Here is a 25,799-nt window from a genome sequence, read left to right as displayed (position 1 = left end):
AAACTTAGTATCAGAGGACCACTTAGGGAGACCATGTGTTCTCCATAGAGCCAGGCAAGAGTCCGTATGATGCAACTTCGTAAGTGAAGTTTTCAGAGTGGTATTTGGTTGTGATGTTGTAACCAACTTTGTAGTTAAGAAACCCAGTTAGGTCATCGTCCTCCCCTCCCCCCTTAACTGCTTTTGCTGGTTGTAAAAAATCAAAAAAGCAACTAGGTGGTCGTTGGGTTGTTACGTTCTGAGCAGATTTGTGAAGGGCACACTTTGCCGAATGCTACGTTTTACACCACAGGGTTGATCAACATCAGTTTTCTCTGTGTTTAAGGCCACGTTTTATTAAAGGCAACTTACGTTAAACAAAATTGTTTGGTAAGGGCAGTTTAAAACAATAAACTTGTAGATACAATAGGCTATGTTTTTCTCATCGGGCTTTCACATTTCCTTCCTAATTTATTATCAACCTCATCACATACAGATGCTGATTAAAATGAATGTGTCCTTCAACCTGTGCTGGGCTCCTGTTTAGACTCTAAGTAACTCTGGACATCTCCTCCTTCCAAGCCACGTCTGCCGGCTTTATTTAATTCTCTCTGTGTTTTCCCTTCCCATGGCTGCTTACTGATTGTGCACTTTGGTGTTTTCTTTGACAAAAATACCCGAGCTGATGAACATCCTTTGTTTGGGTCCATTGATGCAGAGGTGTTGGTCTATGATCATTTGGCCTTATGACTGTGGGACTGTTTTGTGGTGTAGCATCATGGCACAAGTGTGTGGTGGAAGACACGGTCTACAAACTTAGTTTCTGGGAAACAAAAAGACACAAAAGGGCCTGGACATAGACATTCTCCTGCTAACTTCTTCTAAGTGGGACCCACTTATTAACAGTAGTCCCCCTCTCCAAACTACAGTATAGCAAGCCTGGGGATCAAGTCTGTAACCAGGGGCTGGTAGGTAGACTGCTTCACTCTCCTTTTCTAGAATTTCTTCCTTCACTTTGAAAGTCTCAGACGAAGGTTAAGATAACAGCCAAGTACGAATGGTCTCCCCATCCCTCGGAGAAGACCATGCACTGGCCGCTTTAGCGTGTTAGGAAGGGAAACACTATACGCATACAGCTGTGGATTCTACCGAAGGCAGCAAGCAAATCACACCCCTGTGGGGTTTCCAGGGGAAGAGAATAAAGTGAGCACTACTAATGACTGAGTCAATGACGGTTATAAAGTGTCTCCACACAAGCCCATGTGTTGTACACTTGGGCCCCAGCTGATGGTTGCTCTTTTGTAGGATTACGGACGCTTGAGGAGGTGGCGCCTAACAGGTCACCAGGCAGGGGGCTGGGGTGGGGGTCGGGGTTTTAGAGGATGGATCCCTGTCCTGGTAGTTTCCTGTTGCTATCTGCTTCCTGTCCACCATGAGGTGATGTGTAGAACGGCCTTTACTAGCTCTCACCGCCATGATGTTTTGATGGAGCACACGTAGCCAAGCAACCGTGTGCAGAAGACAGTGTGAGTCAGAAGTCACACTTCTTCCCTGAAGGCCACAGCCATAAGAAAAATACCAGCAGCGGATAGGTTGCTAGGTTCACTGTGCTCTGCCTTCTCCACCTGTGGAAAGGCTAGCGGAAGCTAAGGGAACTAGTCCCCACAGCAATGAATCCCGGTGGAAGCTTCAATCAGTATACCACACCCCTGATTTTGATTCTGAGCATCCCATTCTTCGGAAACCCCAGAGCCCCTGAGGCTGGGGCAAATGCGATGGAATTGAGTCTGTGATTGACCTGCGTTCATTATCATACCCCACTTTTCAGAAAGTCAAAAGTTCTTTGTCTCTGGTTGTACTTGCTTTGTTTAGTTCCCACTAGAAAGCAGGTCCCACACAACTGTCTTCAGGACAAGTCCAGTCTTCAAGGACATTTGCTAAACACTGAGGCAAAAAACTTCCTTATTTTTCTTATTTGTCCTAAATGAGGAACACCAGGAAGGAGAGAATGTGGTAGGATGTAAGATATGTTTGTCAGCCAGGGCCGCCAGTTCTCAAGTACTCTTGACAGACGAGCAACATGTATGTTAAGAATCCCGAGACTTGACCATCCTGAAAACCTTTGGTTCCAGTTTATCTGTTTATTAACAGTGTGCTCAGAGCGAGGTACTTAATGTCTGTGAGTTTCTTACTACATTCATCTACAAAAAAAGAGGAAAATGACTGTAGTTAACACAACTCCTGATGTTTAGTGGGAGTTCACAAGGCAGGAGGGGTGGGTGGTTAACAGTGAAAGCCATTTGAGGGAGTTAGTACATAGAAGGTGAGTGGGTTGCTAGGTAATCACAAGAGCAGAGCCAAGTCTGATGGGGTGAATTAGTTTCCTGGAACTGCCAGGGCAAAGTAGAAAGGCAAATGGATGGCTTAGAAAGACAGAAGTTTGTTAGAAGTCTGAAAGCAATGTCAGTGGGGACTCACTCTAGGAGACCACTGGGAAGGGACTGTCTTGGCCTCTTCTAGCTTCTGATGGCCCTAGATGTCCCTTGGCTCGTGGCCTTGTGTCTCAGTAGTTTCACATGCCATTCTGGATGTCTCTTCCCATTGCCCTCCCCCCATGCATGTCTGTGTTTGTGTTCAGAGGACACCAGTTGTACTGGATTGCATACCACTCTGATGACCTCATCTCCACGTTGTTACATCTGCAAAGACCTCCCATTGAAGTCACAGAGAGGCTTAGGGTTAGGAGATCAACAGAGCTCTGTGGGGAATGCAATTCAGCTCATTTGTAAGTGAGCAGATCTCCTAGAATTACATGACACTCAACAGGCCCAGCCAGACCTTTAAAGTTTGCTAATGTCCCCACAAAATGGGCAAACATCTTGCATCCCAGAGGGGGCTATTAGCTAGTCTCTTGAGTATTTCCTAACCACAAACGTTCTCTAGTCCTAAGAACAGGAAGGGGCTTTTCTCCTGGAATGAAGGACACCCAGAAAGAATTTGTTAACTGTGTTAACTTCAAGGCAAAGAGTTGTACAGTCCCAGATAAAGCTTAGGTCTGCAAAGTTCATGCTCTCTGCTCTGGCCCTGCATACTTCTTAAATGTCTGACCTTACTTAAGTATGCTCTTTGATCCATGAAGTCCGAGGATTCTACCTCTCCTGGGTCTCAAGACTGGCGAGTTAAAAAGAGACCGTGTAAAAGCCCCTACCCCAAAGAGCGGAGATGTCTCTCTTAACCAACCTCTCCCAGGAGGCCTGGAATGCTAAGGAGTATGAGCCCCACTCAGAGCTTCGGTGAAAACTTGCAATATCCTCAGGCTTAGGAAGACTACAGGACACAGCAAAGATGAAAGTGAGCATATGAAAAGAGAAATTTAGAAGTTAGGAGAGAGGACATTTTAAGAAGTCAGCTAGACTGAGTACCAATACAATGTAACCAACCTTCCGAAGAAACATGCTACAACTGCTCCTTAACAAAGCAGAGCTGCTCAGTCCTTAAATTGAATACTGTATCGGTTTCCTGGGGTCACTGTTACAAAGCACCACCCACTAAGTGCCTTAAAAATGATAGCTGAGTGGTCCTTCCACAGGTGACTGCCCTTCTGTGGATGAGCATAGGATACACCCAGACATAGAAATATTATCCACTACTGAAAAGAAACAGGCTGTTAAGTCATGGGGAAAAAAACAAAAACAAAAAACAAAAACTTGTCTGAAACTTGGACGAATACTATGAAGTGAAAGAAATTGGTCTGAAAAAGACCAACATAGGTTTTAAGCATACATTGATCTGTAGAGGTCAAGACTAATGGAGACAGAAGTCATTGGTGAGTGCCAAAGCTTGGAGGGAGAAGGAAAGAGAGGCTTAAGAGGGGCCAGCGAGCAGAGCGCAGGAGGACTTGGGTGAGAGGTATACACTGTAGCTGTGGGGGCAGGTTGTTCAAATGCACGGACAGCACCAGGTCCAAGCGCTGGATAACCCTGCCGTCTGCTCGTGCAACACATCGCTTGGTTTTGGTTTTGAAGTTAAGGTGGAGTTTAATAAGAAGCTGTCCCAATACATATCTAAACCCGAGCCTCAAAGGGGAGTGAGGTGCTTGGTTAAGAAAAGAATGGTAAACACCCAAGACCTGGTTGCGGGGTTATGGAAAGAGCAATACCTGCCTGGGTCTGTCAGATGTTCCAGATGTCCTTCTAGTTGAGGAATGCCTCTGGTTGGGGAGGCTATGAGCCCGGGGGTCTGGGGATGTCTGAGATTTCTCTGCCTTCTGAGTTGTTCTTGAGACGTAAAACTACAAAGCTAGATCTTTAAAATAAGTCAGTTACTAGGCACAGTTGGCTCCTCTGGAGAGCTGCCTCCTCCTGTTTGGCCAGCAGTCGCCCACATTCCTCAGCTTGTAGAAGCACCGTCCTCGCTCTGATTGTCTTCCTTAGGTGGCTTTCTTGTCACATCTCTTCCCATGGTTTACTCCCTGCCCGGATTTCTTACTGGATTAGAACCCACCCTGATGACTCTGCCTTAAAGCCTAATTTCCAAATAAGGTCACATTTGAGGTACTGGGAGTTAGGTTGTCAAATCAGGTCCTTGGGAGGTCAGGATGCATGACAAATACTGGGAGGTCGTAAAACTTTAACATGACATTTCATAGCTAAGTTCTTCAGCTATAAGTGGGGTAATTACTGGGTCTGTTTAAAATGCCAGCTGGCTGTACTGATGTTGGAGCAATGGAGATAGCTGGAGCTTTTCCTGGCACCCCACTGTCTAAAACCATCCCAGGGAGACTTAGGACCAAGCACCGGGCCTGGAGCTCTGACCTTGGCTCCTGCATGAGGTCTGGTACTGAGCCAGCCTCAAAGAGGCTGGGGGATGGGATTCGCCTCTTCCACTTTGGGGCATGGGGAAGACAAAGCTCTCTGATGTTAAATTCCTGCCTATGTGTTAATGAGAAGTGGCATGGATTAAGAAAGTGGTAGAGAAAAGAAGAGATGAAACGCATTCCATTTGATAGATTTAAAAAACACACACACACAAAACCCACCACCACCACCCCATGGTTTCCCCTATCTTCCCTCTACCCTCTACAAAAGCACAGGAAACCATGGGGCGGACCCTGAGCTTACACACAGGAGATGAGATGTACACCCCCCTTTACATTTATTCTATGTGGATGTTGTAGTTTCCCCATTTCCTCTGATAATTAATGTCATAACTGAAAAGGAGTTTGAGGTTCTTGAGTTGGTAAAATCCTTCTTGAGGGCGACGAGATGGCTCATGGGGTAAGTGCTTGAGGATCTGAGTTCAAATCTCCGACACCTGCATAAAAACCCAAGCATGTCGGCTTGTGCCTATAACCCCAGCACTGAAGGAATAATGATGGCGAATGAGAAGGCGAGATAAGGAGACACCGTGCCCTTCTCCAGCCTTTGTATACATGTACATCATAGACATAGACATAGACATAGACATAGACATAGACATAGACATAGACATAGACATAGACATAGACATAGACATAGACAGACATAGACATATACCTGCACACATCACACACACAAACAAAATTAAAAAAATATTTAAAAATCCTCCCTGGACTACCCGTCCCTTCTCATTGGAAAGCAACAGCATGACCTGGAAGCCCTGTGTAGGCCCAGAGCCCATTTGATGATGATGGTGGTGGTGATGAGATGTTAATGATGACAATGATGATGATGACGACGACAGCGACATAACAATGGTTAACACTCATTACTTACTATATGCTAAGCACTGTTTAAGGACTTGGAAAGTATTTGTTCATTTGATTATTAACACTACTAGCAGTAAGCAAGATCATCTTCATTTTACACATGAGCAAAATAAGGGCAGAGAGCTCCTTCCCATGCCCATCTCTCCCCAGCCTGGGGGTGGGTAAAGCCTGAGTGCGGATGACTGCCCTGTACTCTGCAGCTTTTCCTGAATGAATGCTGGACCCTGTGTGTGTTTCCACAGTTCTGGCCTCTGGCCTTTGCGTGGTAAATCTGGCAGTGATTGTATCATTACATCAGTTCCTGACTGACGAGCAAGCTCCTTTTCCAGGAGGGGCAAGGCTGGAGCGGATGGAAGAAAACGAATCCAGGACCTTTGCTCTTCCTGGATTCAACCTGAAATTACCAACCTAGGGAACAATATACTGCCCTAAGGGTCCTAAAAAGAGATCATAGGTGTACCCCTTTGCCCTGAACCCCCCACTACATTAGTGGCTCCTTTAATTCACCATTAGCCATACCGTGAAACTTTAGTATGCCAAGAAAGGTCAACTTATCTCAGCTTTGAATTTGTCCATATCTTAACTTCTAAATCCCTGTGCTGTCACATGTAAAATAAGGACCTCCTGGAAAGAAATAAGTAACACCATGGTGCAAGCAGCCTGCACACTGATGTCAGCCAGATGCTGGCTAACACACCCGTGTCTATAGTCCTGACCATGTAACTGGCTCCCCTACGCAGGCTTATTTACCTGGACTGTACAATATGAACAGTTGAGTCCACCCAGCCTTGCTCTGAGGACCAGCTGTGAGGTCTCTTTCTAGCCCAGATGCTCCCACGCATGGGACTTATCTCGGTTAAAAGTTTCCCCAGACTTTTAAACCTTTTTTTCAATTCACTGATCAAAAGTTACGGTTGGTAGGCCTTTCTCATTCTTTTATATCTTTGTCTTTTTGCACAGATGTCGGCTGTTAGATTTGGCTTTTTAGCCTGGGAAGTGATAACCCTTCCATTTGAACAAGATGTAAAATTGAGCAGAACCAGTTGGCAATCAGGAGCTGCAACCTACTCTGGGAGATACATGTTAGGGTGACTCCTGGGGTTCACTCCAGTTTTAAACTGGCTCTTGACCCTTTTGTGGGTGCCCCTTGTGGAATTGAGAACTTTGGTTCTCTCTGGTAGGCTTCCAGACTCCGTAGTTGAGCAGGACCCAGGATTTTGATATCTTGGATATAAAAGACAGCACTAGTCAGCAATGTTCCAAGTGGTGCTGAAGCCTAGCTCTCAGTACAAGTCCCTTGGCCCTTCAGAGCCTGTCTCCTCAGTTGTGAGTAGACATGGTAATAGTATCCATCTCGCTGCCATTATGAAGGCTGGATTCCATCCTGTGTGTGATGAAAGTGCTTTGCAAAACAGTTGTGCCCTGAGACAGTTTGGACGGCCCTGAGTTCAGGAATTGGCTCCAGAAACAGTTTAGCCACCAAACAGGATGGGATTAAGCAGGCAGCCCTGCTGACACAGATCTTAACAAGGGGATGCCTCGTCCTAACTTGGAAGCAACTCTCAATTGTGTTAGTTAATACTGTGTAGGAGAGAAGTCTGGCATGGTTGACCCAGCAGTGTGAGTGGAGGAAGAGGGTGTAAGCCAAGGCGAGGGTCAGAGCCAAGAGAAGGTCACGCCACCATAAGCTGGTGACAAATGGGAAGACTGAAGAGACAGTGAGGCTTGTGTTCTGATCCAGGTGCATGTATGAGAGGGAGAGAGGGAGAGAGGGAGAGAGAGAGAGAGAGAGAGAGAGAGAGAGAGAGAGAGAGAGAGAGAGAAGCAGAGATGCAGAGATGCAGAGATGCAGAGAGAGAGAGTGACAGAAACAGAGGCAGAGACAGAGGCAGATGGAGAGACAGAGACAGAGACAGAAGCAGAGAGACAGAGATAGAGAGGCAGAGAGACAGACATAGAGGCAAAGGCAGATCGAGAGACAGAGTGACAGAGACAGAGCAAGAGACAGAGGCAGAGAGGCAGAGACACAGAGATATCTAGGTCCATATGCTATGGCTTAGAACTAAAACAGACTAGTGTGTACAGACCTCTCAAGCCCACCCCTTACCGAAAGCAAAGACTGACTACTCACAAATGTATGTTCAACTCCCTAGCAAACCTTCAGGTCAGAGTTCTCTTAACTGCATTTCTAGGTTTCAAAAACACCCTTCCTAAGAATGCATTAAAAAAAAAATCAGGATTGTGTTTTAATTTTGGTTTGGCCTTTAAGGAAAGTTTTGTTTTCCAAAGCCATAATTGTGGCCTTCTTGAGAATGGATTGTCCTCCATACAGCGAGGATTTAAGGTTTCCAGCCACCAGCCACCCTCCCCCCTCCTTTGTGCCTATTACCCTGGCTTCATTCTTATGAGCTGCACATGTTGTTGAAGCCACTCCTGGGCCCTCAGACAGGAGTGGCCTCTGCCCTGCCTGCCCGTGTCCTAATAAGGGAATGCACATGCTCATGAGGGTGAGGTAAGGGGAGTCAGGCAGCAGATGGTATTTTTGCTGATCATGGAGGATAAGGTGTGGTTTGGCAGGTATCTCTGTTGGTTTGGCTGGCTCCTGACTTGGTTTCTTCTTTTGACAGTTTAAATGCCGTAAAGCAAACTTGAAGGCTTGTCCTTCCACAGCTCTTCGGCTGAGTTTGGACAACATCATCCTGACAGTTTATCTGTGATCCAATTTTAAAAGAAAAGAATTACATTTATACATTTTCATCGTGAAAGGAAGTCAGGGCTATGGGTTAAGTCCTCTGGGTCATCAGAATAGATGATAATGGTCAAATTTGGTTATGGAAAGAACAAGAGATCTGCTCTTTTGTACATTCAACCCATGTTTTTGGACTGTAAGAATCTATCTGTGCACTGATATTAACACCTACAACTGCCTTTACGTATTGAAGTAACTCAATTGAAAATGGAATGAAGGAAACAAGAAGCTCGCAATTACACTTACAAAGAAAAAAATGATCATCTGTGTCCCCTCTGATTGCTTGGAACTGAGAGTGGGGCTGGCTGTACCCTACTCTCAGTTCCATTTTCTGAATGACTCTGTGCTTATAGCTGCATCTGCTCTAGACCCTTCGTATGGTACTTGGAAGATATCAGTGTTTCTCAACCTGCCGGTGGACTGGAATCCCTTAGCAGCCTTTAAACGCCCTTATGCCCAGTCAGCAGCCCTGCTTGAACTAGGCTGGGTCACCACTCCCTAGAGCTGCCTCGGGTGATTCTATTGTGTATGAAGGTTGATGACCTTGGGATTCAAGTCCCTGAATTTAACGTCTATTGTGTCATCTACTTCCCTCAAGGGCCAGACTCTTCCTGACATTTTGAAACCTTTAAAGTAAATACAGTATATACCTGAAACAAGTCAGACAGGTTTTTTCTCGGGCCAATAGGTTCAAGTCCAGTTGTTTTAAACTCAACAATAGAGACTTGTAGTTGAAACCAAAATCAGCTTCTAGACACATGGGCATTGTTCAAACACTATTTTCCACACACAGAATGAGTAAAGCTTTCTGCCAAACAATTGAAAATGGCATGTTCATTTCAAAGCTGTAAGTAACAAAGTTATATTTTTCAGGTTTTCTCTATGTCCCATAATTTATATATTCCTTGAGATACAACTCAATTGATAAATGCCTGTTTGATTTTCCTCTGATAGTAAGCCAACTTCAGATGGTGAAATTGTAAAGTTGCTGTATCTAGCAAAGATGAAATGATACAAACAAGGGATATTTAAAAACTAAAGACCACTGGTCTTCAAAAGCACTAGGCTGTAATAACACAATATCAAACAGGGAAGAGTTTGTAAACTCATGAATTGATTAGTGGGGTGTGTCTCCTCCTCCTGGCATGGTATTCCATTCTCAAGGAAGACCGAGAACAAGCTGGGAATATAGATGAGACAATTACCAGCATACGTAGACAGAACAGGTTAGAGCCACAGTGACATTACCCAGCAAAAGTGTGTGGAGCGAGAGAAGAGGTTAAAAAACATTAAAGGGTACAAAGGATATTCTGAAACAAATAGTTGGCAGAGAAAGTCACAAAGAATGTGTTATGGTTTAAATGTGAAGTGCACTCCACAGTCTCATGGTTTCAATACCTCTTTCTCCAGATAATGGTCATGTCTTGGGATGTGGGGACCAGCTGGAGGAGGTGGGCTGCTGGTGGGGAAGACATTGAGAGTCAGTGCCTGGTCCTTCCTGAGTTCTCTGTCTGCATAGCTGGTGACTTATGACAAGCCCCAGCTGCTCTTGCCTTGTCACTAACTCTGCCATGACCCTCCCACCGTGATGAACTCAACCTTTTCCTCCCTTGTTTTTTTGAGAAATAATTTTTTAAATTGGTCTACTATTTTTTAAAATGTATGTGTATGTTTGCTTACCAGTGTGTGTACCACATGTGTGCAGTGCCTATGGAGGCCAGAAGAGGGCACCAGATACAGTGGGACTGAAGTTATAGGCTATTGTGTGTCATCCTATGTGGGTGCTGGAAACGGAACCCAGGATCTCTGCAAAAGCGGCGAGTTCTCCTAAGCCCTGAGCCAGTTCTCTAGACCTCATTAGTTTCTTCAAACTGTGAACCAAAGGGAATCTTTCTTCCCATAAGTGACTTCTTCCAGGATAGCTTGTCATAAGTATTTGGAAAATGTATAATACAGAAGATAGCATCAAGTGAAAGGTTCTACCTGGGATCAAATCAAATGAGTTCAGGAGGCTCCCCTTACCTGGGGCTTCATTACACTGATTTAACCTTGGTCACATTTGCTTCAAAAATATTAGATTGAAAGTTCTAGACATAGTTTATTTATTTTAAATCATGTTTATTATAGTCTATCATTAGAGTTGCATTTTGTTATTGACTATGGTGCTTCATTCTTACTGTGCCTAATTTATTAATTAAATTTCATCATAACTACATACATAGAGAGCCCCGTACTATATGTAGTATCAACCATCAATGGAATGCCTTAGGCTCCATCCCCACAGGTGAGAGGGAACAACTATATAAAGAATCGTTTTCTACACTTTGCTCCAAAGTATAGCTGTGGAGAATACAAGAGTATTACTTGTTATGGAGTTGTTGTTGGAGTTATGGCTACTAATTCCTGGGTTAAAGGACACTACATATAGTCAGTATAGTGTTCTGAGAACTTAATAGCCAGTTCTAACTATCCTTTCAATTTTTGGATTGACTGGACAAGTAGTTAAAAGGTCTGGAACTAAACAAAATCCCTGGCCCCTTAAACATGGATCTCAAAGTAAACTTGCAAAGTAGATGAAATTAAGGTAAAAACCATTGAATGAAATTAAATGTGTAACTAATTATATGATAGCCCATGATATGATGGAACTAGGCATCTTTGTGTTTCTTACAACATCCATTGAATTGCAGGCCAGTTTTGGCTAGGGCTCATTAAATGTTTCTAAAGGAGCAAAGTTGAATATGCTGCTCACTCTGAATTAGTTTTACTTTCCACTGACATCACAAAAAGCCAAAAGGACTGCCAGGCTCACACACAAACAATGAGAGAGACAGGCAGGTGGTGTGTACACGGTCACATACAAACACACAGAAAGATAAATCCTTGATCTGGACCAGAGTCCACAGTCTGAATAGAAAACAAACAAACAAACAAACACACCAGGTGACTCAGTTTACCCTAGCCTCACATTATTAACCAGGTTCAAATCAGATAAGTCTTCTGTGTACCACCAATTTTGGCTGTGGTTATTGTTGTTGCTTGCTTTGTTTGGTTTTAGACAAGGAAAACATACCTTTTCCAGTTCCTAGTTCCAAGAGGGATCTGAATAATGAGTTCTGCAGAGAAAGAAGCATAAGAATACCAAGCATATCTATGATAAATCCACTGAAACATTTGCATTCTAGACCAGTGTGCAAAATGTACCAGCCCAAGCAAGCACTGGAAAGTTTGTGGCCAGTAATTGCTTTCAACAATTAGAGGGAAGGATTTGAGAGAAATGAGGTGTCGGGTTCCCACGCTTTCGATGTTTAGAGGGGAGGGTTTTAGAGAAATGTGACAAGGTGGGGTCCCGCTCTTGTATTTGTTGCTGATGTCACCTCTGCCATCAAGCTATGAAGCTGATGCTGTTGCTCCGTTCAGGTTTAATATGGTTCTGATCTGTCATCTCATAGTCACGGTCATTTCTTCCCTCAGTGAGATCCCCACACCCGGGAACACCTTCGGTGACTCCCCAGGTGCCACCGGTCAGTGTTTCAATGCCTTTTGCTTCCCTTTCATGCTTTTGGGCATCCTTAGTCAATGAAAGTAGTGTACAGAAATCACATGGTGCCAGGGTGAGGTGGGGGTGAAACAGAACTTTACTCTGGCTCTCGAGGAACACTCCTGATGATGGATGTAGGGGGTGGGGTGCTTAGATGCAAATAAAGCAGTCCGCGATGCAGGTCTGCAACAACCTTGGTGACTTTACAGAAGGCACGGGCCGATTTTCAGGATGCATGCTGCTTCTGAGCCTCTCTCGAGGGTAGAGGGTCGGTGCATCTGGAGCTGGCAAGAGGAAAGGGAGATGTTAATGTTGCCGTAGAAGCAGGAAGGCAGGGGAAGAGAAAATGGAGTGGAAGGGCAAAGAATTAAAGCTTTTCTGGTACTTTTCTGGTCGTCCGTTCCGGCCCTGATGCCATACCCCTTTTCTAGCCATGTGTACCATCCCCAGAGGGAAGCACGGGGCTTAGAATGCGCAGCTCTCGGTGCCACGGTGCCACGTGGCCCTCTAGTCTCGGTGGAGTCAGAAGGTTTACCTGTGGCAGGCCTTACCTAGTTTAAACTAACTTTGCAAAAGAGCCCTGTGCTTTGAAGGTTTGTGCAGAAGCTGCAGGCAGAAGGGAATTTGCTGGAAATACAAGGAAGGTTGTGCTTAGGGAGCCAGTGCCCGCCTCACTGAGGGAGCACGGAGAAGGGCTTCCTGCACCGCTCGCTTGCTTCTTTCAGCAGGCTGTGTGAGGATCCAAAGGCTTTCCTAGAGTCTGTAATCTCTACTGAAACCCAATCCCCGTAGCACACAGTCCACCCACTGCAGATATACAAGCCCAAGGCTCTTAGTACAGTCGCCGACCGCACAGCCATCGACCGCCATAGTCACTGACCAACATTTTCATCTTCAGCAAAAACTCACATGGGGAAAAAATTAATTATGTGGAAAATAGACTTTCGTTTGTGATTTTGTTGTTGAAAAAAAATCTGTAAGTGTGATCTACCAAGACGATCATACCTTGTCTTCATACCTAGGCTTGAGGGGGAAATAAAAGTCTTTTAAATCTCACAAGTAGAAGTTGAAGCAATTTATTTAAAATTCGTGTGGTTTTGGAAGGAGAAATGGTGGACAGACACACATTGGGAATTAGGGGAGATTTAGTATGTTAGCTCCATGCTTCAACATACCAAGCGTTTATCTCTCCCACTTGTACATATCCGTTTTCCATAAACTTAAACACAAAACTAAGGGACTGGAGAGAGGACTCGGCCCTTAAGAGCAGTTGTTCTTGCAGGGGACCTGGCTTCAATCCCTAACCCCCTCGATGGCTCACAACCATCCTTGATTCTAGTTCCAGGGCATCTACCACCCTTTTCTGACTTCCTCAAGCACCAGACATACACATGGTGCTCACGTATAAATTCAAGCAAACACTCATATTCATATAATTTTAAAAATTAAAAAAAAAAAACCCTAAGGTGCAACTGTCATTGAAAGTTGAACGCCAGAATCAACTGAAGCTCACGCTAGCCAGGCCTTCAAATAACTGATCACAGTGTGTTAAAACTAAGATTAAGATGTAATAGAAGTTTTATGCATATTGATAAATTAGACCTTTAATAAGTTTTTTCAGTATTATTCTCTTACACTTCTTTTTGTGTTTTATAATGTTTAAGCATTTCAATAGTACTATATATGATTAATTTGTAAATAACTGAACATATATATATATAAATCAAGACAGATAACTGATGGCACCTGGCTTTTTGTTGTTATGTTTGTTTCTTTCTTTCTTTCTTTGTTTGCTAGACAAAGTCTCACTATGTAGCCCAGGCTGGCCTAGAATTTGCTACATAGCTCAGGCTCATAGATGTCTGTCTGCTTCTGCCTGAGTGCCGGGAAGAAAGTTTTGCACCACCACACCCAGCTCTGTTTAGTTTTTTATAGGAATATTAAGACCATTGTTATAAATCAATTACAAGCAAATAGCCATGCTGGATCAACACAGGATCACACGGTGTTTCCTTTCAAACCTGTGAGCTATGTAGCCTCTGCCCCTTTAACTCCCCTCTGAAACTGGAGGCTCCGATGGATCATAGACAAGATGAGAATAGTTAGTTTCTAAGAAAATAACTTACAGAAAAGATGTGTGGACGGGATTTGACCAGCAGGCCATAGTTTGGCCGTCCCTGGCCTCCGTGATGATGGGAGGCCACTGGTTAATTGGCAGAACACCTTGAGAATGTCCCCAGGGTAGGATGACACCCTGGGTGGGAACTGAACTGAAACCCTGGCTCAGCGTTCCTGCAGTGGTCAGCAGCTCTGCAGTAGTAGCACTGTCCGGCTCAGGTCCCCAGGTTACCATGCACAGATTAAATTAAGATCACCTCCCCAATTCCACCCTATTGTACCTCCTATGCCCCAAGCTTTGCACACCTTAACACACAAGTGTAGGTTTAGTGGGAAGACTGATGGTATAAGGTAGATGGAGGTAAGGCAGAGGGGATAGTGACAGAGAGAGAGAGAGAGAGAGAGAGAGAGAGAGAGAGAGAGAGAGAGAGAGAGAGAGAGAGAGAGAGAGAGAGAGAGAGAGAGAGAGAGAGAGAGAGAGAGAGAGAGAGAGAGAGAGAGAGAGAGAACAGCTATTCAGTTCACAAAGAATTGAGAGCCTAGCTTACTGCTCTTGAGAAGTCTGCCACAAACTACTGTTCTGAATGGCCCAAGGATTTGCTGAGCTCAAGGCTCTTCTTGTTGCTAAGATTTATGGAGCCCTTGATATTGGGTAGCTGGCCCTATTTCTTTTATTTCCCAGGGAAAAGCTGCAGGATGAGTTGAAACACCTGGAGTGGAGACAGAACTAGGAAATCCTCCTCCGTGTGCTGTCTGTCCTCCATGTGTGCTGTCTGTCCTCCGTATGTGCTGTCTGGCCTACATTTAGGCTGCGTTTCCATGGGGCTGGACCCGGGAAGGATCCTCTCTCAAGATCTGTAGACTTGCTGGTCTGCCCTTCCTCTTAGTGGAGCCATGCTCGGGTCTGGACCGTACGTAACCTGAGCTTCCTTCCCTGTTGCCTTTCCTGCGTCCTGAGCCCTGGCCAGACTGAAGTCTTTGCTTTTCCATGTCCACATTTCCTGACTTTACAACTTTCCATTTGTGCTCTCTGAATGAAGAAAGGGCCTCTTCCCTCCTTGCACACCCTGAATCCTAGGCCCAGCTCAACTGTCACTTTCTCCAGGAAGCCTTCTTTGATCCTTTGTTCAAGACAGTATTATCCATCCTTTATGCTTCTGCATAAGTCTCCTTTAATATTTACCACACTTGAACTTCCATTACATCCTTGCACGTTTCTTGGCTCCCCTGCCGAATCATAACTCCATGTTAAGCCACGTTCCCCCTTGGCTTCCTCCTCCAGTGGCTTAAACAGAGCAACTCCTCCACCAGTGTGTTAAAGATGCCTTTGTTCTAGTGGCTCGGTGTCAGAGCATAGGCAGTCGCAGCCAACATCCCACACCACCATCCAAAACTCCACCTTGGTATCTGCCACATTCCCTGCCTCCTCCTCAGACTCTAGGTTGTCTACATACCCTATCCTGCCCAGGGTTCATTGCTCTGCTCTCTCAACTAAACTGAACTGCCCTCCCTCAGAGTCGGGGTCCAGATGGCCAGTGGTTTGGCTAGAGAGAAGAATGTACACAGGATTAGAAACCCATATGCTGATGCTGCTGTTGCAAAGGGTCATTTGTAATCAAACTGTGTGGCAGTTTAGAAGTCTGTTGTCTGTGTTACCACAGCAGAGGTTGCTTTCGTGTCTCATCAGAAAACAGCCTAAGCCTTCCTGCTTATTCTTGGAATACAGATACACTAGTTCAGGTGAGGACTCTTCAGGATATTTTAAGTGCTACACAAGAATATCTGTAAGGCCCATGTCACCCTCTCAGAAGCTGGGTAGCTCCCTGACGCTTCAGCTGTCAACGCTGCTAATTTAATCGGTACACATAAGCCTAGATGCTTCATTTTGAACATTACCTGCTACAATGAGGATACTTTCTTCACCTTTGCTTGAAGAGCATCTTTAAGCATGCAAACAGGTGTTCTTTGGTTTGGCTTTCTACCATGTCATAAACGAGTGTCAGCTCACGCCCGCCCCGACATCATGTCTTGAGCACAGCCCATCTTTGGTAACGTTTCCTTGGACTGGACCATAACCCACCAAGAGCCGAGAAGTATTATTGACTTCCTTTCCCAACAGCGGGGAGGCTGGACCCAGAGGTGGCTGCCAAGTCCCCTGCAACGATACGTGTCCTTTCCGGTGGGCCAAGTGTCCAGGATGTGGCCCTTCATTTTCCATTTCCTGTCTCCTCTCAAGGTTTACCTTCACTTGTAAATAAACTTCTGAGATGCTAGCATGTGGAGGGGAGATGCAAGCCAGTGGATTCCAGATGAGTCTATGTGGTAGTTCTGGAGACGGGGAGTAGGAATCACCTTCATATGCTTCCGTGTTAAAATGATAATCACTTCTCTCACTGGTGATCCTAGAAATAGGGGTCCTGGTCTCGGGTACCAGTATGTTAGAATTTTCTGGTTCCCAGGAGGAGCCGAGGGGGCACGTGAATAGAGGTGGAAGGCTGTGCCATCCAAATGGAGAGGCCGACTGAGAAGGAGGAAATGAATAGTAAATCTTTTTCCAATTAAAACTAAGAGTGGAAGCAGAAAAGCTCTGGAGGGCACTTTTCAGGGAGGGAAAGGTCATAAAAGATCTGTTATGAAAATCCATTATCCATAAATTCCCCCACATTAAGCACCGCCTGTCTGTCTGGGAAGGATGCTGACACAGGCTCTGTAAGGACAAGCAGCCTCTGCCTGCTGTGCACCATTTCCCCCGCGTCTGCAGTACCACTTTCCTCTGCAGAGATTCCCTTTAATTACTCACAGGCTTTGAATCTCCATGTAAGGACATTTTCTTTCCCCCAATTCCACTGTTTCTTTCGTCAAATGTTTACCCATGTGATAACGGTAACGTAATTGAGAGCAAAACCATATGAAATTATGAGCCCACGTACTGCATCTCGCAAATTCTTCATGTTTGGGATCACCGGAGTGTTTAGATCTCTCTAAAGCTCCTCTAAGATGAGTTCATGTCCTTTACACAAGAAGATGGAAATGTGTGTTTGAAAAGAATGGGATTTTGGATACACCTGTAGTCAGATGTGACTGCGACTGCGGCTCATGGGACTGTGCGACTCTCCTGACACCCTTCTTTTAGCAGGTGTTAGTCAGCAGTATAGCATGACCAGTCTTTTCTGCAAGAGACAGAAATGACAAATATAGTGTTATTGCCAGATGAAAGCACCTGGGTTTCAGTTATTTTCTCATGTCTGCCTTTTAAAACTTGTCTATACTTAGTCTTTTTTGCCCATGCACCATATACATTAGAGCAAGATGTCCTTTGATAGGTATGGTAGCCAGAGATCATCTCCAGTCTGATTTTACCACTCCCCTGGGTTTTTGAGTTTTAAAAGTCAAAGGACATTATGATTCATGTTTTCATATTTCACATGTTCATAGCTATGAGGTTTGTATTCATTATTCATGATGAATATTAGAGAATCCTAGGTTGTGATACAAGACCAGCTAATACTTGTGAAAACACAGGTAGTTGGTTTATCTGTGTTGGCTACAGTCATTTTGATTGAGTGTTCAAGTAACGGTGAGTTTGGCTAATTTTCTTTTGATTAACGTATCCACTTCTCATTTCCCTTCTCCTTGTAATTCACTACACCTAAAGTCTAGCTCAGGCACCAACTAAACACTTTCCAGCACCAACCCTCTCTTCCTAGAACTACCTTTCGTTCCTTTTGTTTTTTAGAGAATGCTTAACCTATCATATGCAAGGCCGTAGGTTTAACTCCCATTACCACCACCACCTCATCACCATCACCATCACCATTACCATTGCCACCACCACCAGCAGCAGCATTACCACCATCACCATCATCACCACTATTGCCACTACCACCACCATCACCGCCACCACCACGACCAAGGAAAGAAACAAAGAAAGTGAGGAAGGGAGGAAGGATGAAAAGGAAAGAAGGCAAAAATTATATCTATAGTACATTTTATAAAACACTACACTCCAGAGCAGGCCCCACATTCAGGAGTAGTTGGCCAAAACAAAATGAACTCCATTTGTGATTGTGTGTGTGTGTGTGTGTGTGTGTGTACATGCACGCTCATCAAGGATACCTGCAGAGGCCAGAGGTGATGGATCCCCCTGGTGTTCCAGGGTATTGCAAGCCACCTAAATTGGGTGCTAGGAACAGAATTTAGGTTCTCTATAAGAGCGGTACATATTCTTTACCACTGAGCCATCTCTCCATCCCTCATGCTGATCTTTTGTAAACTCTGTAAATTAAAAAATGAAGGTTTGTGCCTGAACAAGTTTATTGTTTGGATATGGTGGGGGAGATGGATAGGGAGATGGAACAAATTCAATCGTGTCTGGGAGAAAATGAATACATTTCAGTTTATCTCAGGAAATTGTTATGGAATAACCCTTCCAAATCTGAATTTAATGATACGCATTCTTTCTTTTCAAAAGAAATGTGAGAAAAATAACAGCTTCATAAGAATATAAGACCGGATGGGGGTGAGGACATCCATGTGGAGACAAAGGGGTGGTATGGGATGTGGAACAGTCGGAGGGTGGATGGGGGATGGCAGATAAAATATGGAGTATAAAAAAATTAATTAAAAAAGAGAAAAGAATATAAAGCCAGGTTTTATTCATTTTTATTTTCCACTGAATATCATAAGCTGTTTATGAATTTAAAAAATTAAAGAAAGTGACACCAGTCGAATAAGATGGTAGTCGCTTAACCCATCTCAGCACAAGTCTCCAGAAGGGTTGGAAGGCATTCTCAGGTCACAGCCATCTTTATAAAGGTTTGGAAGGCATTCTCAGATCTTTATAAACTACAGGGACTCCTTCCTATAAAGACTAAGGTATAATGTTGTGTGAAGATCACCAATCCAGGATTGCATATGTTCTTATTATATGAAGCTTCTAACAAGAAAAACTTTTCAAGTGTATTACTTGGGAATACTCACCATGGGGCTAAAACCACAAAACAAAAGCAAGAGGGGAATAGAAACACTGCACAATTCAGGCAGGGGTGATTGGAAGCTGTTTAAAAAACAAAGGAATGAATGGTCGTTAGCTTGAGTTGATAGGTGTATGCCCATCACACTGTCTGTTTAAGCATTACTGTTTAAAGTTACACTCTATTCATTGGCAGGCACAGCACAATGTGTGATAAAAGTTTTTTAATATAAAAAACCAACTTCAATCTTTTAGGATCTTTCATTTTAAAATTTCTTGTGATAGTAATGCATTGATTCACAATTGAATTGTAAAAATCCGCGTGTTGTGGGAGAGGACTGTTTTAGAAGGTTCTCAGATCTAGCATCCTAGATCCCTTACAACCAGACCTAATCTGTTGGTCAGTTCACACAGGATGCTGCTGTACTGGTGCTAAGAACCAGCCTTCTATGGTGTATGTAGATGTAGGAAGGTCTTATTTTTTTTCCCACTGTCTGTTGCTCTGTAGCTCATATTCCCCATCATGGTTACAGAAATTTACATGTGGTGTTTGGCAAAATTGTGTGACTTTGAGATGCCATCATTGTATAAAGTAAATAAATGATGGGCAGGTGGTGACAACTTATGGGGACTCATTAAGAACATGAACACAAAAGTTTGCAAATATTATGGAGACCCAAATATATGGTTGGGATACGGTTTGTGTACTCTAATAGGTTCAAAGGACATGGGGAGAAAAGGGGAGAGATGGGCGAATTGAGCTGCACTTCCTTTCTGAGCAATTGTCTTCAAAGTGACCTATTTTCTCGTGTGCCTTGACACCAGTAAATATGGCTCAATAGTGGTCTGATAGGTCAGGGAACCCTATAATGAATATACACATTATTTTTCAAGCCCCCCAAAATTCTTTTCAGAGTCTTTCTTTCAGTCTCTCCTTTTATTAATCTCTCTCACACACACACTGACTTGCCCATATTCTGACTGCAAATATTTTTATTTTCCTGGGTTTTATTTTCCTACATTGTAGCTTTTAATTCCCTTCCTCTCCAGGATTCCAAGGGAAAACTTCAGAATTTGTCTTTATATGCATTCAATGAAACCAAGATATTTTGCCAACACCACATGTAAACACAATTATATTTAAGAGCTTGGAATGTTTCAGCAAACTCCTAAGTTCCAAAGGAGCATTAAGTCTACTGAGCACAGAGGACTCTTTTCAGGGCTCAGGGCTTTTACTCTTGATCGCAGCGTGGCCTCAGATTCACTGAGGGCAAGTGAGCAGCGCACAGTGCTCATGGGATGTGCATTGAGAAGCTGCTCACAGATCATGTCCTGAAAGAAAACCCCTGGAGCTTGGGCACTGGATGTGCCTAAGTCGTGTTGCCTCCAAATAGTCGATCGATGAGCATATTCTTAACCCATAGAAACTTCTAACTCTGTAAGTCAGACCCTGTTGTAAGAACCTCATTAAGATAATGACATTTGCAGAAACTATAATGAATAATAGTAACCTGCATGGGAAGTGTGCAGCTGTGGGAAGCTGGGAACATCTTTCAGGCTCGGCATCTCACTGACAAACCTGAAATCACTTTTCTCAAGTGACTCACAGGAAGGTGGAGGCCCCGTGAGGTTCAGAACTATCAGAGCTGACCTTGAGGTCCAACCAACTCTCCTCAGGCCTGTAGAGTCACTGTGAATTCACAACGGTGGATCGTGACAGATGAGGAACTTGCTTGGTCTGTTGGCATTCCGGGTGCATTCTTTGTAAGATGTGGGAGCATGGCAGGGACCATTAAGGAAAACAGACTACATATTTCAGTCTGAGTGAGGTGTTCATAACTGGCCTCATTAGAATACCGTGAGCCTCTCATTTTCTGAGGCTTTTCTTGTTAACCTGTGGATTTTAATGCCCTTAAACAGAGAACTAAATCGCTCCCTGCCTTCAATAAGAGTAGTTCCTACTTTTTCTTTTTTTTTAAAAAAAAAGTTCTTACAATATATTTTTCCTCATCAACTCCCAGATCTTCCTCACCTCCCTACCCACCCAACAGCACATTCTTTCTCTTTAAAAAAAAAAAAAAAAGGAAAAGGAAAACAAAAACTGAAAACCAAAACAGATTTTAAAAAATCAATAAGGCCAAATACACACACACACACACACACACACACTGACAAATGGAGTTCATTTTGTTTTGGCCAACTACTCCTGAATGTGGGGCCTGCTCTGGAGTGTAGTGTTTTATAAAATGTACTATAGATATAATTTTTGCCTTCTTTCCTTTTCATCCTTCCTCCCTTCCTCACTTTCTTTGTTTCTTTCCTTGGTCGTGGTGGTGGCGGTGATGGTGGTGGTGGTGGCAATAGTGGTGATGATGGTGATGGTGGTGACGATGATGGTGATGGTGGTAATGCTGCTGGTGGTGGCAATGGTGGTGGCATTGGTGATGGTGGTGGTGATGAGGTGGTGGAGGAGCTGATGATGGTGGTAATGAGAGTTAAACCTACAGCCTTGCATATGATAGGTTAAGCATTCTACCACTGAGCTACATGCTTAGCCCTGTTCAGTCTCTAATTTGTGACAGCATCTGAATTAGTTGTTGGACTAGCTTTGACTGTATAATCCTACTTCAGCATCCCAAGTGCCGAGAGTACAAGCATGCACCACTATGCCTGGAACATCCTGTAGACAATGAGTTAAGAATTTCTCTAGTGTTGTATAGAAGTCGTGAGCAGTAGTCAGTGGAAGGAGGGGGACACAGAAGCAAAACAACAACGACTTCATTTCTGAAGCACCTCTGTGGCTCCCTTCTTTCATCTGGTGCACAGTTCGCTCTTGACAGACTGACAGACAGAAACGGAAACCTCCGTGATTTCCTTGTTTGTTATGTTTGAATGCTTATATGTATATAAACTTCTCCATCTCAAAGAACCAGAATTTGACTTGGTCCTATATGGAGGCAGCAGAGGTCTAGTATTACAAGACTTACGTTAGTTTTCTTGAAACAGCCAGGACATTAGGAAAGAGTCTGGTAGGTAGATTTGAATTTTCTTATCAAGCCACACCAGGGCCTTTGAGCAAAGGTTCTGAGAATGGAAGAGACACTAGCTCTTTACGCTAGCATGTCATTGTTACAGACTCGGCGGGGGTGGGGGGGGGTGTTTGCACTCCTTTATAAGTATTGTTTGTGAGTACATGGTAGATTCTCTCTCTTTGTCTGAAATATTTGCTGAGTCATTTTGCTCTTAGTAACCCTGGCCTTTCACTGGAAAGGTGGATCACGTCTCCAGATGTTTGTGACAAGAGATGAGCAAAAGCAGGATGCTAAGAAACAAAGCCTAACACTCCATCATCAACCCTCCCAGAGCCGGCCCAGCTCAGGGGCTCAGGGACCTACAATTGTTTTATTTAATAAAGAGTTGTTTAGTAGACTTGGAGATTACCTTTTTAAAAAAATCACAATGAAATACATTTGATTAAAACTTTATGAAATATAGCTGGGTCCTTCCCAGTTGGCTCAGAGGACCACAGAATCCCATATGGCTCCTGAGTGGTCTGGGAAAGGTGGGTTTTTTGTGTGCTGTGGGCGCAAGTGGCTTGGTTAATACTGGAATCTGCTGAAATTTGATGGAAGTTAAGATGGTTTGTTATACATCTCTAACCATCTGGTTAGATAGGAATTTTGTTAGTCAGCGTTTCAAACAAGGTTATGGCAGGTGTGGGGAAGTCAGAGATGCTAGCATTGTCTTTAACGTAGACTACAGCTACTGCTATAGCAGATATAGTAAGGATCCTACAACCGTGTCTGTCTTATTGGACACATTCTGTGTGGTGTTGAAGTGAGTATGCCCACGTCTCATTAGAGTTGTGTGACCTTTCTGAGGCCAGTTTATCAGAGCATCAGTGGCCTCCAAAGAGAGCATCCTCAACTTCGTAAACAGAACTTCTAACTTCTGAGACGTTTTGAAGTCCTTGCACCACTGCTTATAGGGACATAAAGTTGGGAAAACATATTTAATATTTTCAGCAGGAGAAATGCTAGATTGTAATATATCTGCATAATTACCATCTGGTGTACGTAGATATAAAATACTGTTTCCATTGACGCAGTTTGTTGGTGTGTTAAAATATATCCATGAAGAAATTTAATTAAAGGAACTATTTGTGAAACAATACATATAACATTACCCCACTTTATTAAAAATTAAAACATACTTAGGAACATACATCAAACTTGCGTCGTGTCAGAGTTAGTTGGAATAATTCTAAGCAGCTAATTTGCCTTTGTCTTTACACATTAGGTAATTGTCTAGTTTTAAAACATATCAAGAGCCCATTACTTTCAGAATCAGAACAGCAAACCACCGAGATTTTTTAGTATGAAAAACAATTCCTAGCTGGGCATAGTGGCTCATACTTTTAATCCCAGCACTTAGAAGGCAGAGAGTTTGAGGCCAGCCTGGTCTTCAGAGTGAGTTCCAGGATAGCCAGAGCTACATAGTAAGACCCCGTCTCAAAAACAAAACAAACCCAAACAAAGAAAAATGAAAAAAGAAAGAACAGAAAAATAAATCTGTGGTGGATGTACAAAGGGTTCACTGCTGTTTTTAGAAGCCAGGAGTCTCCAAGTTGAAAAGTTTGTCATTCACGTGGTTTAACTTATAAAGCCAACTGATATGTTCTCTTTTGGTTTCGTGTGTGTGTGTGTGTGTGTGTTTCTGTGTTTTTGTATGTATGTATGTATGTATGTATGTATGTATGTATGTGAGGTGTGTATAGTGTGGTTCTGAGTGTGTTCATGTGTGTATGTGTGGGGTGTGTAGGTGTGTGCTTCTGAGTGTGCTCATGTGTGTATTATGTGGTGTGTGTGTGTGTGTGTGTGTGTGTGTGTGTGTGGTACAGTTCTGAGTGTGCTCATGTATGTGTGTCTATGGTATGTGTGTGGTTCTGCGTGTGTTCATGTGTATACAGGAAGTGCACATGTATGAGGAGACCAAGGTTTTGATGGTCAGCATAGTCTCAATTACTCTCCACCTTGGAAACTGAGGCAGGGTCTCTCAGTTGAACTTGGAGCTCACTGATTCAGCTAGCCTAGTAAGCTTGGTCTGAGTGTTCCCGTGTCTCTGCCTCCTGCGCAGTGGGGTTAAAGGCCCACCACATCCATGCAGCCTTTCCATGGTGCTGAGGACTGTAACACCAATGTTCACGCTTGTGTGGCAAATGATTTACCAAATGTACCTGATACGCTCTTCCTCCAGAGTCCGCGCCATTAGGATTGGAAATAGCATGACACCAGGATGGTGCCTTTGTTGTTGTTTTAACTTAGTCAACAGCTTTAATTCCTTATTTTATTAGTAACAGTAAAAGACCATTCCCGAGCAACCTCTAGCATCTCTATCCTAGAAGAGGGGTTATGAGCAGCTAGTGGTTTGCCCTTAGATTTTAAGTTACAGGAAGCAAGAAGAATGAGAAGAGACATTAGAGAAGAGGCATTGCTCAGGTTCCAGTGAAAAATCCAAGAGGAAGGAAGGCTGGCTGACGCAGCCATAGTAGCAAAGCTAGTTTATCTCCCAGCTAAACGCAGTCAACAACCCATGAGACTCACAGAGGAGGCAGGAAGAGGAAGATGGTGACACCTCAAATATACTGGGAAACACTGGCTAAACTCTGACTGCTTTACAAGAGGGAGAGTTTTGCTTTTAGAATGAGGGTACCCCACACATACCTTTCATGTCTCTTGCTTGTTTTAGAAGAAGAAGGCTGCAAAACAGACGTGTTTTCATGGCCAATCTTGAGACGGAGAGACCAAATAAAGAAATTCCTGTTTGATTAGCTTGTGAAGCAGTTTTTAAGGACTTGTTCTCTCTGCTGTGGTTAGAGCGGTCTACTGAGAAATAAGCCAAAGAAATATTAGGCCAAGAATCCAAAATTTGAAGCCAAACCACTGGGAAGGGCTCTCTCCTGCTGATGACACCATAATTGAATTAGGAGGGAACATTTGTATAGTGTCATGTTGTCATCTCACACTCAACACGTTTAGAATTGAACTCATCTTTCCTTACGAGGCTGCTCCTTAGCTGAACTTATCTAACAGTGAACAAGATGATGGTGCCCATTACTGTGTTCAAGTGTAACACAGCCAGAATTTCTTTGTGATTGCCACAAACCTAGGGCCAAAGGAACTTATGACAGGATGATCAAAGGGTCAGATAGTCCTTATGAAAACCAAGGTTTCTAGCTATTAATCTAGGCATACGTTAATTCTACCGTGCTACTCTTCCTGTCATATTTATGGAAATTTCCACTCAGTTTAGTAGAATGTGTAATAATATATAGATAAAACACACATGCACACATAGAGTGACACTCCATTTATATTGACATTTGACACACTAGCAGATTTTAGTAAGCATAAAGTCAGAATTTCTGAAGTAACAGAAAGAAAATGAACCAACCTTTAGAAAAGTATTACTGAATAACTCAATAATATTCAATAGTACAATTCAATACTATAGTTCAATAGTGTTCAATAGTATTATTGAAGAAAAAGCTGACACAGATAAAGGTACTGGATCTAAGCCTATGTGAGCCTAGTTTGTAAATCTAACATGAACAAGCTACCATTACTCACATGTGATGAACTGTATGCCTATGGTTCTGATATTTTGTTTTCTTTAATTTGAAAATTGTCTTGTA

General features: G+C 43.5%; 1 protein-coding gene and 1 long non-coding RNA gene across 7 annotated transcripts in view; one reads left to right on the top strand and one right to left on the bottom strand.

Moving 5' to 3' along the window:
- Nucleotides 1–25,799, top strand: part of Cald1 (caldesmon 1) — a 183,933-nt gene that overhangs the window by 121,013 nt on the left and 37,121 nt on the right. The window lies entirely within an intron of this gene.
- LOC110296140 (uncharacterized) lies at nucleotides 12,256–25,042 on the bottom strand. The gene is made up of 3 exons (XR_002378153.2): nucleotides 24,829–25,042; nucleotides 17,199–17,303; nucleotides 12,256–12,299 (listed from the first exon to the last, which is right to left on the bottom strand). It is a non-coding gene; the product is annotated as an uncharacterized LOC110296140 (long non-coding RNA).

The sequence above is a fragment of the Mus caroli genome, unplaced genomic scaffold (genome assembly GCF_978045245.1).
Source record: "Mus caroli unplaced genomic scaffold, Mus_caroli_1 scaffold_7, whole genome shotgun sequence".
NCBI lineage: Eukaryota > Metazoa > Chordata > Mammalia > Rodentia > Muridae > Mus > Mus caroli.
Note: the sequence above shows the minus strand (reverse complement) of the source record. Positions and strands in the feature narration are given on the sequence as shown.